The sequence below is a fragment of the Mauremys reevesii genome, linkage group 1, assembly GCF_016161935.1.
Source record: "Mauremys reevesii isolate NIE-2019 linkage group 1, ASM1616193v1, whole genome shotgun sequence".
Classification (NCBI taxonomy): domain Eukaryota; kingdom Metazoa; phylum Chordata; order Testudines; family Geoemydidae; genus Mauremys; species Mauremys reevesii.
In genome coordinates, this window is record NC_052623.1 from 322,558,837 (window position 1) to 322,572,293 (window position 13,457).

Genomic DNA, 13,457 nt, shown 5'->3' on the forward strand with positions numbered 1-13,457 from the left:
TCACTACATCCTTGACACTTTATTGGACTCAACTGTGTATGTACAGAAGGCTTGCATAACACAGATCTATACAAATTTACCTCAGTTCAGTAATCTAGTGCCTTACCACAACCCAGCCACTTAAACATTGTAGCAGTGGCTGTAAAGTATCTTGTTGACATAAATTCATCTTTTCCAGGGAGATTTTGTATATTTTTCACATGATAATACTGTATAGATCACCAGTAGGAAAAATGGAGTTTGTTAGTGGAAGTATTATAGATTATGCTATGTTATCTTATTTACAAACTCAACACTAATTGTCTTGAAAATAAACTTTTTGCTTTTGATAGTGTTGTCAAAATTACATTTAAACATGAAGATGAAACAAATGAAGTGACCCACTGTTTTTGAATAGCTCACTAAAACCAGACTCAACCCATTTATTGTTTATGCACAATATGGTCTAAGATCACATCTCTTCAAATGCTTATTGACTGAAGAAGAATGCTGCCACTTTATATTTGTACACTATGAGTGGAGGCAGTAGTTTTTGATCCAAGATGGGAGATGTTACTATTGACAGTGACAAATAACTAGTGCAGTGCATGACCCCTAGGGCCAACTTGGCTGATTTAAAATTAAATAGGGACGGTATCTGATCTGGTTTATACCAGTATATGCATGTTCTCACTCTCTCTCTACAGATACACACATACAATCTGCTGTAAATCTCCAGAAACATTTAAATGAATGTGTTGCAAATTGCCATTCTGAACATATTTTTCTCTCCCATCTCTACTATGAAGAGAGAAGGTGAGATGGGTGAGAAAAATATGTTCAGAATGGCAAAGACCTAGTAAATAATCCAGCCCATCTCTGCTAATAGAGGCTTGTTCCTACAGACTTCTCCAAACTCATGTTCAATTGCAAATGATGGGGCTTCTTCCTCTCAAGAATAGCCTCCCTTGTGAACTGATGAAGCTTTTCCTGCTCAGCTTAGATTTTCTTCCCTAATTTTCTCACTGATCCTTGTTATGCTTTTAGAATTCCATCCTAAATTACGTTCTTCAAAGAGTCAGACATCTATCCCTTTAGTCATTTTAGTTAAACTGTCACAATCAATCCTCCCACCTCCTTTGGAACTGTTTTCATGTGATCAGCAACCTCACTGGAAGATTGCTCCTACTGTGGCTATAAAAAGCATCACCTATACTGTCTATCTTCAAATCATTCATAGAGAGTATATGCATATTGTAAACATAAACAGAGTAGGAAGAGAGCCTTAGGATTCATCCACTCATTTCTGACAAACAATTAACCTACAACATCCACACCCTTCTTGACTGCTAATACACCAGCACAGGAACAGTCGGATGCAACAGGTCGATATTTGAAGTGCATCTTATGTTACTAAGTTTATTATGCAATCAAAATTAGCCCAGCTGATTAACTTAGACATATGAATTATTGTAGATAAATTTTCACTTCCAAATGATACCCAGCGAAAGATGAAAATGTTGTAGATGTTATTGTAGAATTTACAGCCGCAGATAATGTGAAAGCTAAGCTTATTTAGTCTTACAAGGAGAAGTTAGATTTTAATTGAGATTAGGATGTCTAGAGTATGTAACTGAGCCTTCATTCTTAAAAGATCCATCCCACTTTGAATGAGCCTTCATCTTGTTAGTGGTAGACATGATTCAGCTATATGAAAGGAAGTTCACAGCCCAAGTAAACAACCTATCCAGTTACTATTGTCACAATTAAGATAGTGGCGTAACTTGGAAGTGGATAACGTGGTTACAAATAACAAGGTCTGGTACAGATGCTACAGTACGTTACAGCAAAGCAGCAGCTCTGCTTTAGTTAAGGCGGGGAAGCCCTTTCTGTTTAAAGGTTGACTCTGAGTGCTCTAAAAGCCCCATGTTTACTTGAATTGCCTTGAAATTTGGTATGCCTCATGAGGATGGTGGGTAGAGTTAGTGATCCAAAGTTGGAGTTATTTGAACAAGGAGTTTGAGATCCAGCATTTCTTAAGGTTGACATTCTACCACTGGCTTTGTGTAGACTTGGGAATCAAACTGTCTCTGATTGTGCCCCAAATGGTCTGTCACTCAACATTTATCCTAGCTACTTTAGAATACCTACCAGCCCTTAGGGGAAGTAATAGTGAAAATGTTGTTCAAAAAAATTAAGTTGTCTAGATGTGTGGCTAATGCCTTGCCACAGTAATGTCTCAACTGCCAAGCTACATAATGGTCACGTAGGTAGCTGTAGCGATTGGCTCAACAAAAACATTTTTCTGTTTAAAAAAACCAAACTGATATTTACTGACAAAATACTTAACACAGTTAGGGTTGGCTTGTGGTATCTCATGCCCTTCCAAAATAATGAGTTCAGTGACACTCTAACCTCTGAAAACCAGGAAGTAAATAGTTATGGTACATGTGCACATGCACACACACACACACACACACACATTCTGCCTTTGGAAGTAGTGAAGAATACTCAGTGAATAGGGCATATGGACACTGGAAGACAGAGTATAAGGCAGATTGCCTCATATCACAATCATAGTTCTTTGAGATACGTTGCTCATGTCCATTCCATGTTAGGTGTGTGTGCTTGCCACATGCACCAATGCTGGAAGTTTTTTCCTCAGTGGTATCTCTAGGGGACCAGCTCTGGTGCCCTCTGGAGTGGCGCACATATGTGCCGATAATAAGGGGCTCCACCGGCTTCCCCCTCTGTTTCTTCTTACTGCTAGTGACGGTGCTGGAACATCATCTTGCTTCAGCAAGTACTCTTCCTATTATTATTATTATTGGTTCTTCCTATCATTCATTGTGTAAATAGTTCATTAGATAAGTAGTTCTTTTTGTTCTCTTAATAGTTAGCTAATAGTACTGTAGATAAGTTAGATAGTCCCCTAAGGGACTTAGCCCAGGGATGGGGCATGCCTCGGTCCCTGGGCTTCAAGACTTCTGATGGCTGCAAAAAGCCTATGCCAATCAGCAACCCTCATCATAGCTGCTTGAAGTGTTTGGGGTAAACCCATGTTAGTCGTATCTGCAAGAGCTTCAAGACAAGAATTAAAAAGGAGTGGGACATAAGACGTGGAGCGCTCCTCATAGAATCGACCCTTGTGCCGGTGTCTGAGCTGCCGAGATCGGACTCTGCACTGAGCACAGTGGCATTGGTACAAAGTGCACCGCCGGCACAGGCCTCCCGACACTGGTCCCTGGTACTTGCTAAGAAGCAGAGGAAGCACACCGGGAGAGGGCATTCCCCGACATCCCATCCTGAAAAGAGAGCGACCAGAGAGCAGCATAGGCCTGTGTGGGGCAGCATGTCTCTGGAGCCCAGCCAGGCATGTGCATAGCTAGCTAGGCTATCCAGCTCTCCTAGGGACCCACCAGTCACCCTGGGTAGTGGTGAAGGTCCCATCCACGCTGGTGGACTTCAAGGCCACAAAAGACATTGTGTCTCTTTGCCATTGCCTCTGACGTCTTGTCAAGACTTAACCATCTCTAGAGGGAAGCCATCACTGGGGTCCATGCAACGGGCTCTGTGTGGCATCGCTCCCCAGCACAGCAGTGGTTGACATCAAAGCAGTGATCCCTGGGGATGTGCTTCCAAACTGCTCATGCTGACCAGAGTTCTTGGGACTGGTCCCCCAAAGTGTGGCATCGCTTGCACAATGGTTGGCGCAGAGCAGTAGCACACCACCAGTCCCTGGAATCATGGCACCGGTCACTGGAGCACGGGCATTGTTCCTCGGGGCAAAGAAGTTAACCGGGACCATAAAACTGGTCCTTGGCACCGAGATGCAGATTGCCGGACTCATGGCACCGATCCCAGGGGTTGTGGCATTCTCTGCCATCTCATTCTTGGTCACCGGACTCCCAGTACCATTCCCAGAGCTTTAGCCATCGTTCGCCACTGTACCAGCGCTGATCCGCCAAGCTCTGCCACTGGTCCTCAGACAGGCGGCACCGGGACCCCGAGCCCCAGCCGCAGATACTGGGATGGTAAGTGTGGAGGCGATATGGACATAGCGTTGGCACTGCAATGGTCTCCAAGTCAGGAACTTTGCTCCTCTGGCTTGGAGGCTGAGGAGATAGCAGGTCTCTCGGGCTGGGTGCACCCAGCCAGATTGGGGGGGGAAAGGGCTATAAGAGCTGTCAAGGCCAACAATCGGCCCCTTCCTCCCACTCGGGCGCCTCCTGCTACCCACCTGGAAACAAGCGGGCACTTTGAGGATGTGCCCGAGGCCGACCTCCCAGTCTGCAACCAGAATCCTGCACCCCTCTTGTTTTCAGACCGACTTTTTCCTTTCCTCCCCATTTAGGCCGCTATAACATCGGACTGGTGGGTCCTCAGCACTGTGGCAGTGGAGTATACCCTACAGTTTTTCTACCTCACCCTTCCCCATCCCTCTTCAGGGACCCTTCTCATGAGCAACTTCTTGCTAAAGAGGTGCAAGCCCTAGAGGAAATCCCCATACATCTACAGGGGAAAGGGTTTTACTCTCAGTACTTTGATACCGAAGGCCAACGTGTGTGTGTCTGCAACCCATATTGGACCCAGGAGGCATCAAATATCTCAAGAAGTTGAAGTTCCTCCTGGCCTCCATTATCCCCTCCCTAGAAACTGGTACGCCACCCTCGACATGAAGGATGCATATTTTCATATTTCCATTTTCCATGGACACACAAGGTTCCTCTGGTTTGTAGTAGGACAAACCCACTACCAGTTCGCAGTGCTTCCATTTGGCCTGGCTATGGTGTCAGGGGTATTCACAAAATGCATGGTAGTGGTCACAGCCTACCTGAGGTGCCAGGGCATTCAAATCTACCCATACCTAGGATATTGGCTCATCAAGGGTCATTTGCAGGCACAAGTCCAGTGCAGCATCTAGTTGGTGCAAGCCATGTGCCAAGCACTAGGTCTGTTGTAAATGAACAAAAATCCACATTGGTCCCAGTACATAGAATAGAGTTCATTGGGGCAGTTCTGGACTCTACCTGACCCAGGGCCTTTCTCCCAGAGTCCAGATTCAAGGCAATGTCAGGTCTCATCACCCAACTCGCCAGTCACCCTATCACTACTGCCAGGGTATGCCTCAGACTGCTAGGGCACATGGCGGCGAGCACTTATGTAGTTCAACATGCACAACTACATCTTGGGGCCCCTCCAGATGTGGCTGGCACCAGTCTATACCCCAGTCAGGCTCCATATGGACGGAGTCCTCACAGTTCTGCTGCAAGTACTTACTACTCTGGAGTGGTGGTCCAACCTGGTAAATATATCCGAAGGAATATCCTTTGTGACCCCAAAACCCACAATGGTGCTAGTGTTGGACATGTGTGACTTGGGCCTGGGAGCCCACCTTGGATCACTAAAGACCCAGGGGCTGTGGTCCTGGGAAGAGCTGGCACTGCACATCAGTGTCAGGGAGCTCAGGATCTTCCAGTTGGCTTGTTAAATGTTCTTTTTGCAACTGTCCCATTAGGTGTTACAAGTGTTGACGGACAATAGGGCCTCCATGTTCTATGTGAATAGTCAAGGAGGAGCATGGTCCTCGGCCCCCTCTCAAGAAGCCCTTTGACTGTGGGACTGCATGCCATACACATCGAAGCTCTACATCTCCCTGGTGTCTGAAACACACTGGTGGATCGCCTCAGCAAGTGGCTGTTTTCTCACCACGAGTAGTCCCTCTACTTAGAGGTCATCAGAATGATCTTCCAGAGGTGGGGAGCTCCCCAAGTGGACCTGTCCACCACCAGGTGGAACAGCAAGTGCTATTGGTTCTGTTCCCTTCAAGGGGTCAACAGCAGATCACCTAGTTCTCTCTAGGCTCACTGGCCCTCCCTCCGATCCTCTAGCCTCCTGTTCTTTCACATCTGTAATGGAAGGTTGCTTTCCTTGTGGCTATCATGTCAGTGAGGTGAGTCTCCGAGACTGAAGCCCTTACAGTGGACCCCCTGTACATGGTGTTCTGCAAGGACAAGGTTCAGTTGTGTCCACACCTGGCCTTCCTGCCGAAGGTGGTGGTGTCTTTTCATGTTAGCCAGGACATTTTCCTCCTAGTATTCTGCCTGAAGCTTCACTTGTCTAATGAAGAGAAGCGCTTGCACACCTTGGATGTCTGGTGGTCTCTGGCTTTTTTCTTAGAGCGTACCAAGCCCTTCCTTAGATGACTCAACTCTTCGTCGTGGTGGCTGACAGGATGAAAGGCCTCCCAGTGTCTTCTCAGAGGCTTTTGTCTTGGATTACTACCTGAATCTGTACTTACTATGAGTTGGCGCAGGTCGTACCTCCAGCCATAGTGATTGTCCATTCAACTAGAGCTCAGGTATTGTCAACAGCCTTCCTACCACAAGTCCCTATCCAGGACATCTACAGGGCCGCAACGTGGTCATCGGTACACACCTTCACAACCTACTGTGCCATCACTCAGCAGGCCAGAGATGACTCTGGCTTTGGCAGAGCTGTGTTGCAGTTGATACGTCCATGAACTTCTACCCACCTCCAGAGATACTGCTTGGGAATCCCCTAACATGGAATGGACATGGGCAAGCACTTGAAGAAAAAACAGCTACCAACCTTCTGTAACTGTTCTTGGAGATGTTGCTCATGTCCATTCCATAACCCGCCCTCCTTCCCCTCTGTCTGAGTTCTGGCAAGAAGGAACTGAGGGAGGGGGCAGCCCCTTATACAGTTGCATACGCATGCCACGCTGGAGCCAGTCCCCTATCGATACCACTGAGGGAAAAACTTTCAACACTAGTGCATGTGGTGAGCGCACACACACCTAACATGGAATAGATATGAGTAACACATCTTGAAGAACAACAGTTATGGAAAGTTAGTAACCATTTTTTCTGCCAAGTTTTTCAAACTAATCCCTCCCTCCCTCCATTCAATACAGCTGTATCTAACAGTGAATGCATCTGTAGTGCGTGCAGATCATTCTTAGTGGATAGTGCCAGCTCCAAGGGGGAATAATTAAGGGTGTATTGGCATATACCTATACTCTGTGTTTTCTGGCTCTTCTTTGAGTCGTGGTCCCTATGTGTATTTACTATGGGGGCACATGCATTCCATGTGCCTGCGATGAATATTTCACTAGCAGTGTCCATTGGTCTGCACCTGCTTCTTATGCTCTGAACTGAGGGGCAGCATACATTGACCTCCTATCCAGTTCCTTTCTACCACTTGTCATATGAGACAAAACTTCCTCAGTATCCACAAGCTTTTCTAGCATTCCTGCTGTTAGGTTTAGCTGTTGTGAATAGTTGCTCTTAGATAGTTTTTAATAATAGTGTCGGGGTATAGTTTCCCCTAGTTACCTGTACAATTTGGGGCACTTAGTTCCCTTACTTCAACTCCTGCCTAGGCTGCCCCCAGGCTCTTCCTGGTTAGTGATCCCCACAAGAGCTGTTGATGCTTTCACAGGGAGACCTACTCTTTGAAGTGCAAGATGTCATTCTGTCCTTCAACTGTGACTGTAGAACTTGGATAGAGCCTTTCATATGGCCATAATCTGACCTTGGGTCTACTGGCTCCCTAATGCAGTGGATGGAGCCACCACCTCATGGCTCTCTGGCTCCTGTGTTTCTTATCCTCAAAGGTCAGGCCCAGGACTCATCCAAACTCAGAAGTGAGGAGGGTAAAGGTAAGCACCCTGATTAAAAAAAAAAAAATCACCACCTCCCACATCCTCTAAGGAAAGGGCTACCTTCCCTGTAATCTCAGGCTTTGGTGAGATGCCATGTGCTGGTATGGGTGTAGCTGGAGCTCAGAGAGCATGGTTCTCCTTTGAGTTGTCATCTGCTGTGATGATTGGGTCTACAAATTTACTCTAATTGAGTTCAACTGGAAGGGAGTAAGTTCATAAGATGTCACAACCTATAACAACCCATATTAATAGGAACAGGTGCAAGAAAACCAGAGAGAAACTGAATAAGTCCAAACAAAAAAGCCTGCTAATATAATTCAGACTCTATTGAGATCATATTTGATAAACTAGAAAATGTGGATCTGGAAATTAATTAACCAAATTGGTGTGTTGGGTATTAGCACTAACTCATGGACAGAATGGGCTAGTCTACCTACCATGCCCTTTTTGGGTTCTTGAGACTTTGGGGAGAAAATAACAGATGGAGGCTACTGCTGTAAGCTTCACCACCATGGCTGTCATCCCCACCATTTCCTGGGAGCGTGGGCAGTCTTCATCCTAATCCTGAAAGATCTCTCGATTAGACCACAGAGAGGGACCCAGATAACATTGCCGTGTCTACTAGCTGTAGCTGAATCCCAACAGCACTTGGATGAAATTAACAACAATAGTTCCAGCCCCCCTCAACTATCTTTTTCTCTGTTCTCCAAAAGGAAAGTTAGCATTTCTGACAAGGGGATTTTCCTTCTAAAAATGCTCTCCTGGGAAAGGGAAGAAGGGATGTTTTAGAAAAAAAAGCCTTACTTAATATTTTACCTTTCAAATGTTTTAACTTTTTTCTTTTATCTTTAATAAAAAGTTAAAAAGATGTTTAATGTTGTATTTGCCATGGTATGAAGCAGCCTGAGGTCTCTGTACCAAACCTCAGACCTTGTTTTACACTGTGTAATGTGATGGTGACTAGATGTTAACATATTTGGCCCACATATTCCATCTAAACTAATACATGTCACTCTGGGTGCTCCACCACAGGACTTGTGCACACTCAAGCACTCTTGGAGATTTTAATCAGCAGGGTCTGAGGGCCTACACCAGTGTTTCCTCTAATTTTTCCCACCCATGTGCAGAATGAATTTTATGTGCACCAATATGGAGGTGATGTCTCATACATCACCTCCATATTGGTGCACATAACAAAATTCGTGGGGGGGCTGAGGGGTTCTTGTGGGAGGGGGCTAGGGCAGAGGGTTAAGGTGCAGGGGTGTGAAGGCTCTGGCTAGGGGTGTGGGCTCTGGGGGTGGGGGGTTTAGGCACAGGAGGGCACTCTAGGGCTACTTCAGAAGAGAGGACACGTCCCAATGCACTCTCCCCGCAGCAGGGCCTGTCCCTACCGCGGGATCTCTGGGTTTGGAGCTGCAGGTTAGGTGCCCCGGCCCCAGCAGATCTGGGCCGTAGCTGGGGTTGCCGTTCCTGCTGCATTGCCCCACCTGCAGCTGGGTCTGGGCTGCTCTCAGGTCAGGCCAGGCCATGCCTGGGCCCAGTCTGGCCATGGCTGGGTCGGTGCCACTCTGGCCGTGCCTGGGCCCAATCTGGCTGCACCTGGGTCTGTGCTGCTGCGGCCATGCTGCCCCGGCTGCACCTGGACCTGCTCTGCCCATAGCAGGTCCAGGCCGCTGGGTGAGTTGGGGCCAGAGGAGGGATGCTGCCTGGCCCCGGGTGGGTTCCCTAAGCACCTGCATAGTGCTAAATAGGCTGCTGCACAGCTGGGCAGCTTACAGGGAACTTAAGTCTACACCTGCACTCTATACATCCTCATGCTCTGGTGTGAGAGTGTATTACCCATTACCCTTCTAGTTCCTTCTCACCCACCCTCAACTCAAGCCAGAGCACTTCAGTGTCTGCTGCTAGTTGTCAGCATCCTTTTTATAAGTATTTAATTCTATTTGTTAGTGTTCTTTTACTTTAGCATAGGTTTGTGCTTTTGAGGGTAGGGGGTGTTTTCCAGCTGCCCCTTTCCTTGTGCTGCCAGGGCCTTCCATTCTTGGCCATTGTTGTCTAGGGCCTCCCTGGTTGAGTTATGCCAACCTCCCCAGGCTTCAAAGTCTTTCAGCTCTGCCACAGGTCTTTGGCCCTCAACAACAGGCATTCCAGATGAGTCAGGGAGACTCTCGTCCTGTGAAAGTGTAAGGTCTACACCTCATTTAAAAACTGATCTTGCAAGCTCTGAGACCTCCTTGAGGCTTGTGGAGCCTAATCTGTCCCAGTACACTGGCATCACACACTCAGGCAACAGTGATGTCTTCCACAGACCATGGGGCAGTTTTGGAAACTAACCATTCAAAAAAGAAAACCAAATTCCTGCAGAGAGATATCAAAAGAAGGGGAAAGTCACTGTTCAAGACTGGAAATAGGGAGAGCTCATGTTCTGGTCATGGGTACTGCTACTGGCTCTGGTACCAAAGCACCACTACCCACCAAGACTTGTGGTATACTTGCACCAAGAAATCTTCTAGCAAACCATGCTGAGAGGCATCATCATCAATACTGAAGTTGAGCCCTCTAGCCCCAGAGACTTCTCCAGGGGCTATGACTCTTAAGAAGCTTTCTTCTAAGGTTCTGGTATTGCCTCCTTTGCATCACAGCCACAAAAAGTGCATGGACCATCCCTCTGCACCCTCTCAGGTATATTCCTCCTTGGGGTGCATAACTATATAGTGCATGAATCGTACTGCTGCACCTTTCCCTGGTGCAGTCTCTGGCTTCTCATGAGCACTACTCTGGCTCCCCACTACTGTCAGGTTCCTCTCTCACAAAGACCTCCTGCAGAGGAATTGGAATCGCCCGTCTTAAAGGGTACTGAAAGAAACTCTTCCCTAGTATTGCTAGAGAACTTATCACTTGTACTCATCCCAGCATAAAATCTTGACTGCTGGTACCAACCCGATCACCAGCCCCACCCTTGTCTCCAAAATGGACATAGTTCCCGGTACCACTGCCTGGAACTCCTCTATTGGATGCAGAAGAAGATACCTCCTCTGACTTGGACATTTCTGTCCAGAACTGCACCTCCATCCCAAACCCACTGTCTTCACTGGAGGTGTTTCCTGGGGAAAAGATCCCAGAATGTGTCATGTTCATATCACCTCTGGCATGAGTATCCCGAGGACCTTTTCTTTATGCACAATTGTAGTGGGTCTTCTGGAACTCCATGGCTCCTTAAAGTGAGCAGTATTGTAGGGTACCTTCCTGTAAGAGGCCCGTTTTGGACCAGCAGCTACTGGTACCACAATAGCTTCCCCAAGAAGTAGCCACAGAGGGGCAAGAAGCAGCAGTTGAGGAGACACCTCCCTCTGTTAGGTCCAACTTTTGGACCTAAGACACCCTAATAATGGTCTATATCTGTAAACCAATTGTCAATTTTGCCCATCTAAGTAGGCCTGTCCTAGAGGAATTACCCAGGTTTTACCAGGGAGTGTGTCTGACCCTCAGAGGACTCCCCAGAACAGACTAGTTTTGTTAACCTTTGGGAGGACACGGATACAGACCTCCACTCAAAGGATTGACACTCAACCAGTAATTCTCTGAAAACAAAATAATCATTTAGGTAAACAACATATAATCAAGAAAGAACACAGTATAACACAACACAAGCTACATAACAATACAGTGTTGCATCGCATACACTAAGCACAACATACTACATAAATCATAATGGAATACAATGTTGAATATAGTATTTAAATTTACCACAATGTAACAGACACACAACAAAGCTGTAAACATTACAATATTTACATAAATGGCAAACTTAAACATTCCTGAGTGGTGATCAGTCACTTACAGAATGCATGCAGTGATCTTAAAATCCATTCATACACAGGCATCCAGCTTGACAGTTACCCCTCATACATTCCTTATAATTTTAAAAAATAACTAAACTTACTCTTATTCTTCTTAAATCCCTTTGGTTCGTCTAAGGTCCTTCTGTTGTGTCAGGTATAGTGATTTTAGTTCTACTTTGCTTCTGCGCTTGTCTGCTCTGCTCGCATCTTCCCCCTCGTCTCCAGCCACCGCTCATACACAGTGAAGCCTAGTGCCTCTCTGTCTTATATATGATTTCTGACACTTTCTGATTGGTTGCTCTCAATGCCATCTATTAGCATACCTGTTCGGCCAATCAGATTTTCCTATCTATCAAGCTGGACCTGTTTAAGAACTGCCTCTTACCTGACTGACCCCACCCTTCATGTATTTAGAGTCAACTTAATCTCACCTTAGTGAGCTTTACTCAGAACTGCATCCGAAGAAGTGAGCTGTAGCTCACGAAAGCTCATGCTAAAATAAATTTGTTAGTCTTTAAGGTGCCACAAGTACTCCTGTTCTTTTTACTCAGCTTGTTACCCTACAATTTGGATCTCAGGCACTCCAATAATGGTTTGCCTACAACTCTGCAATTTATTCCATCCAAATGGGTAATAAGTAAGGCTAAGGTTATGTCAGGGGGGACATGGAAGTAACTTCCCTGACAGTGGGGGCCCCCCCACAGCTGACCAGTCACCCTGTAGAAAAACTGCTGACTGAATGTGCTGCTTCGGGTGTACTGAGCATGCTCAGCAACATCTGCTGAAGCCAGCAGTGAGGAACCCCTGCAGCAGTCCAGCCTCTGCAGGTGACCCCTGCAACTGGCCAGCGCCGGCGGGGACCCCTGAGCACCCCAGCTGCCACCGCTGGTAGGGCCCCCCCCATGCAGCTGCTGAGCCACCACTAGCATCCAATCCAATCCTCTCCCCCAGCCCCCATAGGCAGAGGGATCCTGGAGCTGCTTAGTGGCTGCTGGAAAGGGCCCCCACAGCTCCCCAGACACCAGCGGTGGTGGGACCCCTGCAGCTGACTGGCTGCCACCACTGGTGGGGACCCCTGAGCTGCCCAGCTGCTGGTGGTGGTGGCAGAGGAACCCTGGAAGTGCTCAGCAGCTGCAGGGACCCCTGCAGCTCCCCTGCTGCTGGCAGGGCCACCCCTTGCAGCTGCTCAGCTGCCTCCCACCTCACAGCTCCTAGCCACCTCCAGCCACCACAGAGGGACCCCAGAGCTGCTTAGTGGCTGCTCAACTACAACTCCCCAACCAGTGGTGGCAGGGGACCTCCCCGCCCCACTCCAGCTCCACAGCGCAATGGGGCCCTGCAGCTCCCAGCTGCTGAAGGCAGGGGAGGGACAGGGTGGTGGACTCTCCTCCCTCCCCATTTTGTCATGGATATTTTTAGTAAAAGTTAGGGACAGGTCACAGCATTTGTGATTTTTTTTTGTTTCTTGCCCGTGACCTATCCCTGACTTTTACTAAAAATATCCATGACAAAATTGTAGCCTTAGTAATAAGGTGGTGGCCAGTCCTAGAGGAATTGCCAGGGTATTACCAGGGGGCTTGTCTCTGACCCGCAGAGGACTCCCCAGAGCAGGCTAATTCTGCTAACCCCTGGAAGGACACACATACAGGCCTCCACTCAAAAGACTGACATGCAAACAGTAATTCTGAAAACAAAGTATCACTTATTTAAAGGAGATAAGCAATTACAATATATTTAAATAAAGAAAAATATATCATTCTACAAAACATACCATGTAAAACGCCATAATAAAATAAGACAGCATAGGAAACCTATCATACATAAGTCATACAGCAGTTACAATATGGTGCTTAAGGCACATAGAGATCGCTCAAACACATGCATAAAGCCCCAATACAATGTTATATTGCAATCATCAGAAAGTAACAAACAGAGCTTCTATGCAAATG